General features: G+C 40.1%; 1 protein-coding gene and 1 pseudogene across 6 annotated transcripts in view; both read right to left on the reverse strand.

The window, feature by feature from the left end:
- The window catches only part of ADK (adenosine kinase), a 599,984-nt gene that overhangs the window by 53,197 nt on the left and 530,409 nt on the right, over positions 1 to 16,378 (reverse strand). The gene's annotated exons all lie outside the window — the stretch shown is intronic.
- Positions 1,413 to 3,832, reverse strand: LOC129480995 (DNA-directed RNA polymerase III subunit RPC4-like; annotated as a pseudogene).

Here is a 16,378-nt window from a genome sequence, read left to right on the forward strand (position 1 = left end):
TCTTGGCTATAGTCCTTGGCCTCCAAGCAGAACTGATTATTCTCTTTTATGCCATCACTTATAACCTTCACATACTTCCAAGAAGGTATCTATCATAGTTATAATCACTTCTTTACAAATGTCTTCTCAACTAAACTTTGAGTTCCTTATAGGTAGGAATTATGACTTAATCTTATTCCCAGCTCTTAGTACTGTATCTAGTACAGAGTAGGTGCTCAATTAACAATTATTGCTGAATATAATGATTATTCTTACTAGATTTTAAGTTCCTTGAGACTGGTGTATGTTTTACATTTGATTATCTCCCAGAATCTAGTACAGTATGAACTCACTATACATTTTCTGGCTGATCTTAAGTAGTAAATAACTGTACTATATTTCTTTAGCTTAGTTTAGTAAACCACGGAAGCAAATAAACTCAAGTTTCTAGTTGTCAGTGATCCTGCCATTGGGATTTAATAATTTAGCATTTCTGACGCTTGTATAAAAGTAAATCATACAATTGCTTGAAATTTAGAGGTGCTATTTGAATAGTGAATAAATTCAACCTTGCACAACCTTTCCCAAAAACCTTTCCAGACCTAACTGTGCTGAACACATTCTGGAAATAATGAAAATATGATTTGATTGGTGCTTTCACCTTCCCTCATTCCATCATTTTAAAATGAGGACATATTTATGAGTTGATGAATCTAGATTCAGATCCTGTTTGAAGATAGAAGGCTGACCAGGTGCAGTGGCTCACACCTGTCGTCTCAGCCAAGGTGGGAGGAACACTTGAAGCCAGGAGCTCAAGACCAGCTTGGACAACAAAGCATGGCCCCGTTTCTACAAAAAATTTGAAAAACTGTCCACAGAGGCAGTCTACAGATTTAAAAAAAAATTAGCTAGCTATGGTAGCACATGTCTATAGCTCCAGCTACTCAGGAGGCTGAGGCAGGAGGATCCTTTGAGTCCAGGAATTTGAGGATGCAGTGAGCTGTGATTGTGCCACTGCACCCCAGCCTAAGTGAAAGAATGAGACCCTGTCTCTAAAACAAAACAAAACAAAACCCACAAAACATAGAACGCTCTCATGTGGGACTTTGAATTAACATTTGATTATTTATTTATTTACTTAAAAGGAAATTAACATTTATTGAGTGGCTACTGGTTCTGGCCTTGTGCAAGGAGTTTTCATCTATAATATCCCATATAATCCTCACGTCAACCCTGTGAAGTAGGTATCATCCCCATTTTTGTCAGATGAGGAACAGGAGGCTCAGAAAGGTTAGGCAGTTTGTCCAAGGATACAGAACCAGGAACTGATGAGCTGGGACCCCATGCTTAAGTCTCAGACTCAATCCTTGCTCTCTCTCCTACGCTGCCTCTGGGAGGAAGAAGGGAGCACCAGCAAAAGCTGCAGTCCTCACACTTGCTGCCTGACGGCCCAACAGCCACCAAAAGCCTGCACCTTCCCATAGATACTCCCTCCTCCCTTGGGAGGATGCAATCAGTTGAAGAGATTAAGACATAAATACAAAAATAAATAGCATGGACAAGTCCCTAGCAGCAAGGATGCACCATCTTCACACTGTGGGAAGGTCACTGTGCCATTCACAGCTGCTGTGGGAGGAAGCCCTGAGGGCTCTGGGGGAAACTGGGACAATGGCTGCCAAAGGCTGGAGTGGGTGGGCTCAACTGGCCTCTCCCGGGTTGCAGAGATTCGAGAACAAAATGTCTGGAACAGACAGCAGCCGCCATCCTCCTCCATCTGATTATTTTACCAGTGTTTGTGATCCAAGAGGGATTCAAAATCGGGGGAACACAGAAGTTTGTGCTTCATATGTCCCAGGTCTATCATCTCCCTGGTCGTACTCTCTCCAAGGCCCACAGACACCAGCTCCTGCAGGAAAGAGCAGGCGGTTCCCATGGTCACGACCAGAGTCACCTTGCCCAGGAGGAGTTGCACCCTTTCGGACTTGCAGATGGGCAGCTTGCCAACTTGACTCTCTGTCAGGTCAGCTAGGGTAGAAGCTTTCTCTGCCAGCCTGGCTTCCTGGTCGTTCTCCTGCTTGATGAGTACCACCTGTCCGTCCTTGCCCTGTACCTCTGCCTTGATGGGCTTCATGTCCTGCGTAGGTGGGTGGCCAGGGAGGGTGTCTGGCAACAGGAGGAACAGCAATTCCTCCTCCTTGGTGAGGCTCAGCTCCCTGGGCAGCTCTGCCATGGGTATGTCCTTCGGGAGGCCCTGGGGGTCTTCCTGGCTGCTCTGGAAGGAGCCTTCAACTTGGCCTCCTCCTCCTCATCTTGTAGCTCCTCTTTCAGTTTCACAGTAGGTACATCCACCTCTTCCTTGGGGCCAGCCAGCCAAGGTTTAACATCTGGTTCATCATTTTCTTCCTTAAAAAGCCACCATGAATGAGCCAGTGGCAGCTGCACAGGCATGTTTTGAGTGTCATTCCTTAGCCCAGGGTCATCGATGAAATCGTCCTTCTCCAGCATGGTGAGATGTTTCGTGTGTTCGTCCAACTCTTTCTTCTCTTTTTTGATGTTGATGATATGAGAAGGTCCCATGTCTGACACATTCACTTTCTTATTCCAGTTCCTCCTTTCTTCATCATTTCAGCTGGGCCCTTCTCAAAGATGGAGTGGGACTGGATCACTTCTGGGTGGCCTCATCCCTGTCCATGCACCTCTCTCTGTCCATCTCTGTCCCTTTCATGTTTCTCCTTCTTGATGGTTACTTCTTCCTTGAGTTCTTCTGACTGATGATATTTGGGGTGAAGGTTTTCTTCTTGACCCCCAACCTCAACCCCCAGGGTAAGGTTCCCAGAGTGGATGAAGGGAAGGCGGCCCGGGGTGAAGGGGTGCCGGTCGCTGCCTGTTGAGCTCCTGGGACCCAGTCAGAGGGGTTGGGGCCCTTGCAGAGTGCTGGGTTTGCTCACCACATTTCCTTCCGACATGTTGCCCAGGTGCGGCTCCACACCACTTGTCATAACTTCACCTGCAACTAACCTGCCGCCAGTCCTTGGTCTCTACAAGCGGAAGTCTGAATGGCAGGGCCTGGGCCCATACTGGCCTTTTTTTCTTTTCTATTGAGACAGGGTCTCACTCTTGTCACCCAGGCTGGAGTGCAGTGGCGCAATCTTGGCTTACTCACTGCAACCTCTGCCTCCCGGGTCCAAGCAATCCTCCTGCCTCAGCCTCCCAAGTTGCTGGAACTAGAGGCGCCTGCCACCACACCCGGCTAATTTTTGTATTTTTAGTAGAGATGGGGGTTTCCCCATGTTGGCCAGGCTGGCCTCGAACTCCAGAACTCAAGTGATCCGCCCACCTCGGCCTCCCAAAGTTCTGGGATTAGAGGCATGTGCTATTGCACCTGGCCTGAATTAATACTTGAATTGGGTCAAACCAGGGCAATCAAATGAATCCTAGTGACATAGGTGGGATTCACCTCATGAGGATGCCATATAAATTCAAGTAATATCTGTATGTATATGATTCTTCTTTATAAAGAGACCATGGACTCTTAGGGCTGGGAGAATAGGAAGAAGCATTTATTAGATAATTTGGATGAAGGCATCATAGTTATAGAAAATACTGAAAGGCCAAACATCAGTTGCTTTCTTTTTAGTGGCCTGGTCCCAATTATTGCAGGAGTAGAACATTATTGGTATGCTAAATGTGACCCTTCTTAAAATCATATCTCTCCTTCTGAGCACAACGGTCAAGATTTTCAAAATGGATATGTACATACAAAGTTCTTTATTTTTGAAGAAGCAGCTATTTCTAATCATGGACTTTCCATCAGTAAGATTGTTATTTGAATTGTTGATGGTGGCAATGGAAAATATTTAGAGTTTACAAAAAAAAAAACCTGCATTAGATATGAAGGAACCAAAAGTTCCTTTTTTCTTTATGGCATAGAAGAAATCTTAGAGCAAGAAAGCATTTTAGGGATGATAATGCCACAACGCAATGTCATAGGTTTATACTGAAAGACAAGGATTTTTTTTTTTTAACAGTGTATACTGTAGAATAAAATTAAAGTTCCCTAAAGTATGAAGTCAATTTCAATGGGCATCCTGACAATCAAACACTGATAAAAGTTCTGAGTACTATTTATTGTCCAATAAACTAAACTGGATTCACAGATTACTTGTCTACTTGGAATACAGCAATAAACACCAGTAAACAACCATTTTATCCAATTTAAGCAGAAGTCTTTTCTTTATTGAGTCATTTGCCAATCTCTCTTGCACTTAAAAGCAGATTAAAATGTGTAACATATGGTTAATTACCTGTAAAAACAACAACAACAAAACCTCTCAAGTACACTGATTTTTTTTTTTTTTTTTTTTTTTTGAGACAGAGTCTTGCTCTGTCACCCAGGCTGGAGTGCAGTGGCGCAATCTCAGCTCACTGCAAGCTCCGCCTCCCGGGTTCACGCCATTCTCCTGCCTCAGCCTCTCTGAGTAGCTGGGACTACAGGCGCCCGCCACCACTCCCGGCTAGTTTTTTGTATTTTTAGTAGAGACGGGGTTTCACCATGGTCTCGATCTCCTGACCTCGTGATCCGCCCGCCTTGGCCTCCCAAAGTGCTGAGATTACAAGCGTGAGCCACCATGCCCAGCCAAGTACACTGATTTTAAAGCTTGGTTGTATTCCTCACCATTCTTTATGAATAGAAGCTGCAGCACCAGGGGAAAAAAAAGTTGCAGAAATACTTTAAGGATCATACACATGTTATTCCTTATTATTATTATTATTATTTTTGGGGGGATGGAGTCTTGCTCTGTCACCCAGGCTGGACAGCAGTGGCATGATCTCGGCTCACTACAACCTCTGCCTCCTGGGTTCAAGCAATTCTCCTGCTTTACCCTCCCGTGCAGCTGGGATTAAAAGTGCCCACCACCATGCCCAACTAGTTTTTGTACTTTTAGTAGAGATAGGGTTTCATCATGTTGGCCAGGCTGGTCTTGAACTCCTGACCTCAAGTGATCTGCCCACCTCGGCCTCCCAAAGTGCTAGGATTACAGGCGTGAGCCACCACACTCAGCCCTCATGTTCTCCCTCCTGCTAAAAGATCCAAAGTTGAGCTACAGCCTAGCCAGACATATCTGAGGTTCAACAAAGTCTCTGGGCAAAGACATAGCTCTGGGAAAGATTGGAATAATCTAAAGAACTAAACTAAACCAAGAAAATTAAGTCCCTCAATAATAGTGATTGGTAGAAGCAGTTCAGAAACTGAGTTCACACCAGCTTATGAATTGATCGTACATTTCTCTTCCCAACTTACCATTCAATGTCTTCGTCTTGGTAGTTTGAATGGTGAGTCATGGTGAGAGTATTTACACCATGGAAATTAGAAAACACAATAAACTAGGGCTTGGTTTGCTATGAGCTGACTGTTAAATATATACTAGCATACCAGGTTCCATCGTACTATTAGGCTTTTTTTTTTCTTTTTGAGACTAAGTCTCGCTCTATCGCCCAGGCTGGAGTGCAGTGGCGTGATCTCAGTTCACTGCAACCTCTGCCTCCCAGGTTCAAGTGATTCTCCTGCCTCAGCCTCCCAAGCAGCTTGGATTATAGGCGCCCACCACTACAGCCGGCTAATTTTTGTATTTTGAGTAGAGACGGAGTTTCACCATGTTGGCCAGGCTGGTCTCGAACTCCTGACCTCAAGTGATCTGCCCACCTTGGCCTCCCAAAATGCTGGGATTACAGGTATGGGCCACCACACCTGACCTACTAGGCTATCTTTAAATTGCTGTTTGGTTTTTTATTTTTCCTAAGCAGAGATTGAAAATACAATTGTTATGTTGATAGCTCTGTAGAAAGTTCTATTGGGTAATGCTGCTATGAATATTTTCATCTAAGAAAGTTCCTGGCCAGGTGCGCTGGCTCATACCTGTTATCTCAGCACTTTGGGAGGCCAAGGTTGGTGGATCACCTGAGGTCAGGAGTTCGAGACCAGCCTGGCCAACATGGTGAAACCCTGTCTCCACTAAAAATACAAAAATATTAGTTGGTCGTGGTGGTGAGCACCTGTAATCCCAGGTACTCGGGAGGCTGAGGCAGGAGAATTACTTGAACTGAGGAGGCAGAGGTTGCAGTGAGCCAAGATGGCGTTACTAGCATAGTGACAAGATCTCAAGATCTAGACTGTCTCAAAAAAAAAAAAAAAAAAAAATTCCTTCATAGCCAAATTCCTTCTCAATAAAACAAAAACCAAAAAGCTACTGATCTGATTTCTATCACTGTAAATTAATATTGCCTGTTCTAAATTCAAATAAATGTAATCATACAGTATATGTTCTTTTATATCTGGCTTCTTACCTCAGCACATTTTTTTAGCATAATGTTTTTGACATTCATTCATTCACGTAGTTACTCACATCAGTCATCCACCTCTTTTAACTGTCAGTGGTGTGCTAGAGCCTGCTCAGATTGGCTAATGAGAATTAATTCTGCATATACAAAGCTCTTCTCAAATCTACATTCAGTGACCTCACATTGATGGTGGGAGTATTTAAACCATGACACAATTGCTACGAATCTATGTTCTTTTTTCCTGAAAGCCAGTCATAAAACATTTGCTAACATATCACTGATTCTGTTTTAAACAACCTTCATCAACAGTGATAAAAAAAGAAAGAAATGTTGGTTTGCAGCATCAGGATCTGTTTAGGCAGGAAAGGACAGGGAAGGGTAACTGTTATCGGTTCAAAAATGTAGCTGCATAATACAACCCCTTAAGTTTTCTCCTTTGGCTTACAACTAGCTGAAAGGGACAATTTTCCAAACAAGAGAGTAGAATGTCCTTTCTGAAATTTTCATCTGGGATTTCTTCATTTGACTCAAGTGTCTATCAAAAAATTTTAAAGAAGGAAACATTCTTCCTATGTTTGGGATGTCACTAGACAAACCCATTCTCCGTAATTCGGGATTGCCAATGCCTATTAGATTAAGAAGAATGGCACAAGCCTATTAAAAAAAAAAATCAAGACCCTGTGTCAAAATAGGCCATATTTGTTATCCAATACTTACCTAATTTTGGCAATTCCACTCAGAACTGGTTCTAAACTATCCCTAGCTGATGCCTCCATTTCCCCCCCACCACCCCAAATATCATTCTAAATGCCTACAGCTCTTCTTAAGCTACACACTAATTCTAACTCTCAGAGAAAACAGAAGCCATTAGGTGTCAAGTCTTTATACTTTGCTAGTTGTGTTGAACAACTAATAGTTTTCCATCAAACAATATCAAACGATACAAGAATCAGTACTTTTATTTCTGAGAATGAAAGAAGATGGGAGATGATTCATTTTAGGGACATTACATCATATAGCTTTAGAGGATACTATTTATATTCTAGTCTATGCAAACGGCACCTGCTAGACTTGGCCTGTTCACAGATCACAATACTATTTTAACTTCCTCAGATGACCCAGACACTATATACAAACTGGGCATGATATCGCTGTCAGTACTGCAAGGTTGGTGTCATTAATTGTGTGTGGTATGTGAAGTCTCAACACTGGTTACAGCTAGGCACAAGAAATTTGTGTTGTGCTAGTTAATCTTGGAAAAAACAGTAATGCCAAAAAGTCTCTATTTTTAATGTACTGACAAGCTGTGCTAGTAGTACCCCAAAGAAATAAAAGAAGCAACAACTCCCTCCCAGCCCAGATATCAGTTTGTTCATCTATTTTAATACCTCATTTTAGATAATATAAATGTTCTATGTGAGCTGTAAAGCGCAACATTAGGTATTAGCAATTATTATTATTACTTTTTTTGAGACAGAGTCTCACTCTGTCGCCCAGGCTGGAGTGCAGTAGAGAGATCTTGGCAGCCTCCACCTCCCGGGTTCAAATGATTCTCCTGCCTCAGCTTCCTGAGTAGCTGGGACCACAAACGCCAGCCACGACACCCAGCTAATTTTTGTATTTTTAGTAGAGACAGGGTTTCACCATGTTGGCCAGGGTGGTCTCGAACTCCTGACCTCAAATGATCTGCCCGCCTCAGCCTCCCAGAGTGTTGGGACTACAGGCATAAGCCACTGTGCCTGGCCAACAATTACTTTCTATATTTTACCACAGTGGCCTCTGATAAGGAATGTAGAAAGCCCATGTTCTGATTAGCTTAATCTGAAAATCTAGGATCTGAGGGGAAAGTTCACATTTCTGATAGCAATGGCAATACTCTAAACACACTTTGAGATTGAAGAGAACATACACTGGGCCATATAGGAGTCTTCTACTCCTCACAATCAAGTATCTTGGTTTTGAAGGGATGGAGACAGAAGTATCTTTTAGACCTTCAGGAAAGTCATGGGGACAAGCATTCATATTTTTTGAGCTTAAATGTGGCTGGGAAATCTGAAAATGTGAACATCTTATCTAGCATTTCCCAACACTAGAATGTCACTCTAGACATCAGATAGCTCTTCCTTCTTGACTATACATTAAAAAATTTAGTGGGAAGAAATGGAGGCAATTGTTGAAACTTAGCAGGAAGCCTACCATATTAAATACTTAAATATTAGTTGATTGACTGACAGAATTTGTTTTTTTTTTTTGGATATAGAGTCTCACTCTGTCGCCCAGGTTGGAGTACAGTGATGCAATCAAGACTCACTGCAGCCTCCATCTTTCAGTCTCAAGCGGTCCTCCCACCTCAGCCTCCTGAGTACCTAGGACGACAGGTGCATGCCATCATACCTGGTTAATTGTTTTAATTTTTTGTAGACAGGGTCACCCTATGTTAGAGAGGCTGTTCTTGAACTCCTGGGCCTAAGTGAGCCTCCCACCTTGGCCTCTAAAGTGTTGGAAATACAAGGGTGAGACACTGTGCCTGGCTGACAGTAGAATTTAAAAGACTTCTAAGTTAGCAATTAAGTGTATTTTCTAATAATCTAATTTTTATATACTACTTTAACAAAAATAGAGAAAACTTCATTGTTTCTTATTTTATTTCTTTTTTTGTTTTTTGAGATGGAGTCTCAGTCTGTCATCCAGGCTGGAGTGCAGTAGTGCGATCTTGACTCACTGCAAACTCCACCTCCCGGGTTCAAGAGATTCTCCTGCCCCCGCCTCTGGGGTTCAAGTGATTCTCCTGCCTCAGCCTCCCGAGTAGCTGGGACTACAGACAGCGTGCCACCATGCCCAGCTAATTTTTGTACTTTTTGTAGAGACGGGGTTTCACCGTGTTGGCCAGGATGGTCTTGATCTCCTGACCTCGTGATCCGCCTGCCTTGGCCTCCCAAAGCGCTGGGATTATAGGTGTGAGCCACCACGCCCTGACCTATTTCTTATTTTCTTAGTGGTTACTATGGCAATTACAATTAAAACCCTAAATTCATAACAATCTAGTTTGAATTGTTACCAACTTAGCCTGGACAGTATAAAAAACCTTGCTCTTACACAGCTCTGTTCCCCTCTTTATGTTGTTGTTATAAATTACATAATTTACACATCTTTCCATTAACATATAATTATTGTTTTAGGCATTTTTCTTCTTTTTTTTTGAGATGGAGTCTTGCTTTGTCACCAGGCTGGAGTGCGGTGGTGTGATCTCGGCTCACTGCAACCTCTGCCTCCCAGGTTCAAGCGATTCTCTTGCCTCAGCCTCCCGAGTAGCTGGGACTACAGGTGTGTGCCACCACGCCCAGCTAAGTTTTGTATTTTTAGTAGAGATGGGGTTTCACCATTTTGGCCAGGATGGTCTTGATCTCTTGACCTCATGATCTGCCTGCCTTGGCCTCCCAAAGTGCTGGGATTACAGGCATGAGCCACCGCGCCTGGCCTAGGCATTTTCCTTTCATGAATGAAACAAGAGTTACAAACCAGCAATACTGGTTTTTATATTTACTTATGTAGATACCTTTACAGGAGTTATTTCTTCATATGGCTTTGAGTTACTGTCTAGCATTCTTTCATTTAATCCTGAAGCATGCCCTTTTAGCATGTCTTGTAGGACAGGTCTATTAGCAATAAACCTCTTTATCTTTTATCTGGAAATGTCTCAATTTCTCCTTCACTTCTTAAGGACAGTTTTGCCAGATAATAGAACTTCTGTATTCTTAAGCCTACGTATGTGTATATATATACATATACATACTTTTTTTTTTTTTTTTTTTTTTAGACGGAGTCTCGCTCTGTCGCCCAGGCTGGAATGCAGTGGCGCAATCTCGGCTCACTGCAAGCTCCGCCTCCCGGGTTCACGCCATTCTCCTGCCTCAGCCTCTCCGAGTAGCTGGGACTACAGGCGCCCGCCACCACGTCCGGCTAATTTTTTGTGCATATACATACTTTTTAAACAAAGAAGGTAACTTACCAAGTAGATTCTCCACAATTCACAATGCATTTTAATCTACTGAAGATGCAAGAAGATAAATTGTAGTATGGGCTGAGATCAGTGTTGAACTGAAGATAGGAAAGCTTTTCAAGAAATTCGTTGCTGATTGTACCTTGATAATTAAATACACAAACCTATGATCCTTTTAGATTTACTTAATTAGTATCAAATGAGCTTACTTAATTATAGCTGTAAATTAAATGCATAGGGTTTGCCTCATCTCAAAATAATTATATGTGCATTATATTGTGAATTATGGAACATTAATTTGTAGTTTATCGATTATTCCCTAAACAGAGACTCAAACTCATTAAGACAAAGTTATTATCATAGCAGTTTTGATAAATAGCTCCTAGAAGACGTTCCTGAATAATGTTTGCATACAAGTTCTTTAAAGGAGAACTATACATGTGTCAGAGTTAGTAGTACACACATTTATTACAAAACCCTGGTTCAGAAAAGTGTGCTCCCTGAGGTATTCAGATAAGAGGCATATATGCTTATATGTATGTATATAGTAATATCTCCCTGCTCATTCGGCACAGAGTTAGACCAGCTTTTTCAAGTTTATAGTAGAGGCCGTAATTACCTTTAAAAAAAATAATTTTAACATAAATAAATAAGATCAAACTATTACCTCTAGTAAACCAGTTCTTAGCATCCCCCAAATAGAGAAAATAATAGATTAATTATCATATTAAGAAAGCTTCTGTTATGTCTATTATACTCAAGAACCATACAAGAGGGACATAACTCTATATCATCTGTGGATAGATACTATACTGTGGGTAGCTATCTTTTTCTTTCCTTCCTTCTCCAATTTAATCTGAGAACAAATATTTGCTGCTAGAAAATGAACAGATAATTATTAAAGGCATAAATACAGACTAATTAGGGAGAGAAAACATTCTAACTCTAGAGTTTTTTTTTTTTTTTAAGGAAATGACTGTTTATTAATCGGGAAGAGCTGAGTACAAACGGAGCTCACTCAATATACAATTTGATACCTTTTAATTTGGGATAGGGAGGAGACTCTAACCACAAATTAAAATATTTCAAGTGTAATTTCATGAACAAGCCTTAGATTTTTCCTTAAATATAAAATGGATTTAAGTAAAAACGCGAGATTTTCATGATTAAAATAGACAAACTTTTCAGACTAGCCAGCTCTTGTCTTACATGCTTTAAATGCACCCACTGTTTTTCACATTTTCCTTTTCCTGCTCTCTTGTGAGACAACTCCCACTGACCACACCAATAACTGTGGCTGAGCTTATATTGTTTTCCTTTGTTTTTTCTTCAATATTTTGCACTGTGAAACTGCTGCCACAAAGCCTGAAGATTGCACTTGATTGCTTACTGTAATACTAACATTTGCTAATTAGGAGTAGTGGCATTATCAGGCTTCAAAAGCAACAGCAGTGAAGGCTGAGCAGCCATGTCAAGGCTTTCCTCAGCATGTGGTATTTTTAACTTTGGCCACCATAGCTTTTTCCTCACTATATTTGTAGTTTTCTGCCATTTTCTCTCTTTAACTACAGAGACTGAAGGGAAGACCTAAGCATAATAATCCTGTTTTAATTCAGCTCAATTTGGGCCTAAAGCAAACATTGAATTACTCATGATTAATTCTAAGGAACAGAACCTACTCTCATGTTCAATGGGTCTATGTTTGAATCTAACTAGTAGCTTCCCCTTATCTTTCACTGCCTTTCAGTCTTTCTTTTCCCTGTGTTACTCCCCAAAGTGACTGAAGAATCATAACTTGCCATTCTCCTACTACACAAAATTTTTGTATTATGCAACTCACATTTCAAGGAACTTGTACTATTATCCTTGTATCATGTGTTCAAATTCAAATTAAATTCAGACCACTCTATAATAAGTGACAAGATGCATGAGGGCACTGTGATCTAGGCAACCATAATTATACAATTATTGATGAAGTTCCTGTTGATAAACAATGCAAACATTAGGAAATACTATTTTGCAATTAAGTGATGAAGAAAGCTGTTTACTGCCTTCCATTCTATCCTCTGTTAATAAGATTGAAGCTGCAGATGTTCATGTATGCTGCATTGATGTTAAATGGTGCATGATGCTCTAGGTGGTTCCCATAACCTTGCTTTGTCTACTCTGAACTGACTCAATTGATATGATAATATCGAAAAAATGCAGGGCTGAACTGGCACAATTTGCATAGCCTTGAAATCTGCCATTAATGGATAGCCAACTGCTTCTGAAAGTTCTTGTTCAGTTGTCACTGACAACAATGTATTAGACAAGCAATATTTTGAAATTAACCACACAGGTGGGGATATCACTTACTGAAGCTTTTATCTCATCAAACAAGGTACACATCAACGTATTTATAAAGCTAGCAATTGGGGACTTTGTGATCTTTTTGGGAGTTCAATTACTATTAGAGTAAGTATTAATATAAAGAAAGCAGAAATCATTCAGGAGTCACAAAACAGTGGTAGTAGCACTTGCAGCTTTTTGACACAGGTATAATATTTAGAGAAACACCTTTCTCCCTTTCACAAAACCTGTATTTCCATCTCATTATTAAATAAATATTATGTTTTAGATTAAGAAATAAAATCTTCAATGTTGTTCAATATTGCACTTTACTAATAAAAAAATCATCATGTAAGAGACTCCATATAAGAATGGTAGGAATTACTCTGATGCATGAAAATGAAATGACACACTAGGGAACTCAAACACTGAAGAAAACTGAAACACTTGCAAAAATATACTGAACAGAGAAGTAGAAAAATACCATAAATATAAGGGAGAACCAGAAATCTTTGAGTTTAGAATTTATGGGCACATATGGATAAAAGACAGTATATTTGCCTTGGGGCAGGGGGTAGGGGATGGACAATTAAACAATTAGAGAAAAACTGCAAATAAATTAGAAGAATACAATTTTGAAACAAAAATTCTAGACAAGCTGATATAGAAAACTTAGTGCTAACAAAGGAATAATACAAAAGTGAAACACGTTGGGCTGCTCTGTACTACCTAGAAGTCAATATTAAATATTTAACTCCCCAAAGAGCAAACTCCCACATGACCAGTTGGATAAGACGTGGGCTAAAGGAATGTAGAGAAGCACCAGATAAAAGAAAATGTGCATACATATAATTAACGTTTTAAAGACGGGCAGCAAAAGTGTTTTTTAAAATAAAACCAGGCTGGGTATGGTGGCTCATGCCTGCAATTCCAGCACTTTTGGGAGGCCAAGGCAAGAGGATCACTTGAGGCCAGAAGGTGAGGCCAGCTTGGGCAACATACAAAGCCCCATCTCCACAAAAGAATTAAAAAATTAGCTGGGTATGGTGGCACTTATTCTCCTAGCTACTCAGGAGCCTGAGGCAGGAGCACTGCTCGAGCCCAGGAGTTTCGAGGTTACAGTGATCTATGATTGCATCCCTGAACTCCAGCCTGGGTAGCAGAGCAAGACCCTGCCTCAAAAATAAACAAACAAATAAAAAAACCAATTCTTTCACTTAAGTCAAAGTTTGAACAATAGCTTGTTTTAACTTTGTGTTTATACTTGGTTTAAATCCTAAATTGAGCCCTTTCATTCTGAGCATTAGTTTTATTACAAGACTAGACTATAAACATAAAGGAAAATGGAGCCACTGTACACCGTATCCATTGTCCCTCTTAACTGAACTCATCCCTGTGGGAAGGCTGAATCTGTTCATAAGGACTGTACTTCCTATCTGATTAATATCAGATTAAACCTTCAAGAGGAGCTCTTACAGAGCATCCGGTTCAATGTGGTACAGATGCCTGGTCAGGGTTATTCCTGCTCTTTAACAGTTTCCCAAGCAATCCAGAAGGACAGAAAAATATTAATATGGATTTAAGTAGGTTGCAGGTACTAATGGCAGCCTAGGTAATTCAGACCAACTGTCTTATCAAGAATTAGAACATCTGGACATATTTTTTAAAAATCTGTTTGAAGGCATTGAAGTCCTAACAAAAGAATGAAGAATTACCAGGCTATAATACAGAGGATGATAGAAACCCAGGGAAGCGAGTCTGGTGTTTGATGCTAGGAGGACAAAGTCTGGAACCCAGTCTGTCAAGAGTAATGGGCCTAGTTAAAATCTCCTTATCTCAGGGTGGTAATCAAAAGGATTAAGGGTGTGTGAACAGGCAGTAGAAAGACCTAGACAAGGGATTGTAGCTTAGCCTCTAATCATCTAAACTTTAAACTTAGATTAAGATAAATACAGTGTGCCAATGTCCCCATGCCTGCCAAAAGCAAACGTGAATCATCCTATACCTCAAATTATTTCTATAAGCAATTTTGCAAATACAACATATCACTCACAATAAAAAATAAACAGTAATATAAAGAGACAAGCGGGAAATTAAAACCAGCAGAAATTACAGCTTAATAAAGCAGTTCCAGATATCGAACTTAACAAACAGAAACTCTGAAATAACTATGCTTACTGATCAAGAGTTAAAGATAAAATCGAGAATTTTAACAGAGGACTAGAATGCAACAGACAGGTTTAAATGGAAATTGAAAGTAAAAATTTAGTGGATAGTTTTAATAGAAGCTTAGACACAACTTAAAAAAGAATAGTGAACTCGAAGATAGAACAGAAGAAAATACCCACAATGAAGCCCAGTGAAGACAGATAAGATGCATTCTATATAGTTTCCCAAAGTAGAACTAGAACCTATGGGTAAAAGTGAGCAAGAAGGCAAATTTATGTTCAAGAGAAGGAAAAAGTTTCTAACAATTTAGGGTTTATAAAACCAAATTAAATGGACCTCTCAGGTTGTGAATGTTTTAGAGAGGGTTTCTGACTTGAGTTGGGAATGAGATAAGATGATCACTCTGTCCCTTTCAATTTTAAGACCTAGGATTTAGGCTAAGCATGGTGAGTCATGCCTGTAATCCCAGCACTTTAGGAGGCTGAGGTGGGTGGATTGCTTGAGGCCAGGAATTTAAGACCAGCCTGAGCAACATAGTGAGATGCCTGTCTCTACTAAAAACAAAAAAAATTAGCCAGGTATGGTGGCACACACCTGTAGTCCTAGCTACTTAGGAGGCTGAGGTGAGGGGATCCTTTGAACCCAGGAGTTTGAGGCTGCAGTGAGCTATGATCACGCTACTGCACTCCAGCCTGGGTGATAGTGACAGAGTGAGACCCTGTCTTAAAAAAAAAAAAGAACTTAAGATTTTTTATAAGAATTCACAGAGTGATCAGGTAGAAAAATTAAACTCAGGAGAATAAGTTTGGAAAGACCATAGTATGATCCAATAAATGTAAAAGTATATAATATGTGTGAATGTAAGCACTCAGTAGAAAGATGTCTAGAAGTAATCACTAAATTGTTAACAAGGGTTATCTCTGGGGAGAATTTTAGTAAATATTGTATAAGAGGGAATATGGTAAAGATGGTATCAGTAACCATGAGATCAGAGTATTGCAACTAAGGGTATTACATTAGAGGAGGGGTTCTCAAACTGTTTCTCTTAAATAATTATTGAGGCCAGGTGCACTGGCTCATACCTGTAATACTAGTACTTTGGGAAGCCAAGGCAGGAGGATTGCTTGAGCCCAGAAGTTTGAAACCAGCCTGGGCAACATAGTGAGACCCTGTCTCTTTTTAAATTAAAAAAAAAAAAAAAAATTGAGTCCATCAAAAAACGTAAGCCAGGAAAAAAAAGAAAAAAAATTGAGGACTCCAAATAGATTTTGTGTGAGTCATATTTATTAATATTTACTGTATTAGAAATTAAAATGATCTCAAAAAATTTCTGAATAAACCTACATTTTAATATATTTTAATAAGAATAACTGTATATTCCAAACAAAAATATTAGTAAAGAGTATGGCATTTAAGTTTTTGCTAATCTCTTTAATATCCAGTTAACAGAAGTCAGCTGGATTCTTGTATTTTCTTCAGTATTCAATCTGTTGTGATATCATACATTACGTAGTCTTTGGAAAACTCTACTGTCATTGAGAGTCAAAAAGGCAAATAATA

Source organism: Symphalangus syndactylus, chromosome 4, assembly GCF_028878055.3.
Source record: "Symphalangus syndactylus isolate Jambi chromosome 4, NHGRI_mSymSyn1-v2.1_pri, whole genome shotgun sequence".
Lineage (NCBI taxonomy): Eukaryota > Metazoa > Chordata > Mammalia > Primates > Hylobatidae > Symphalangus > Symphalangus syndactylus.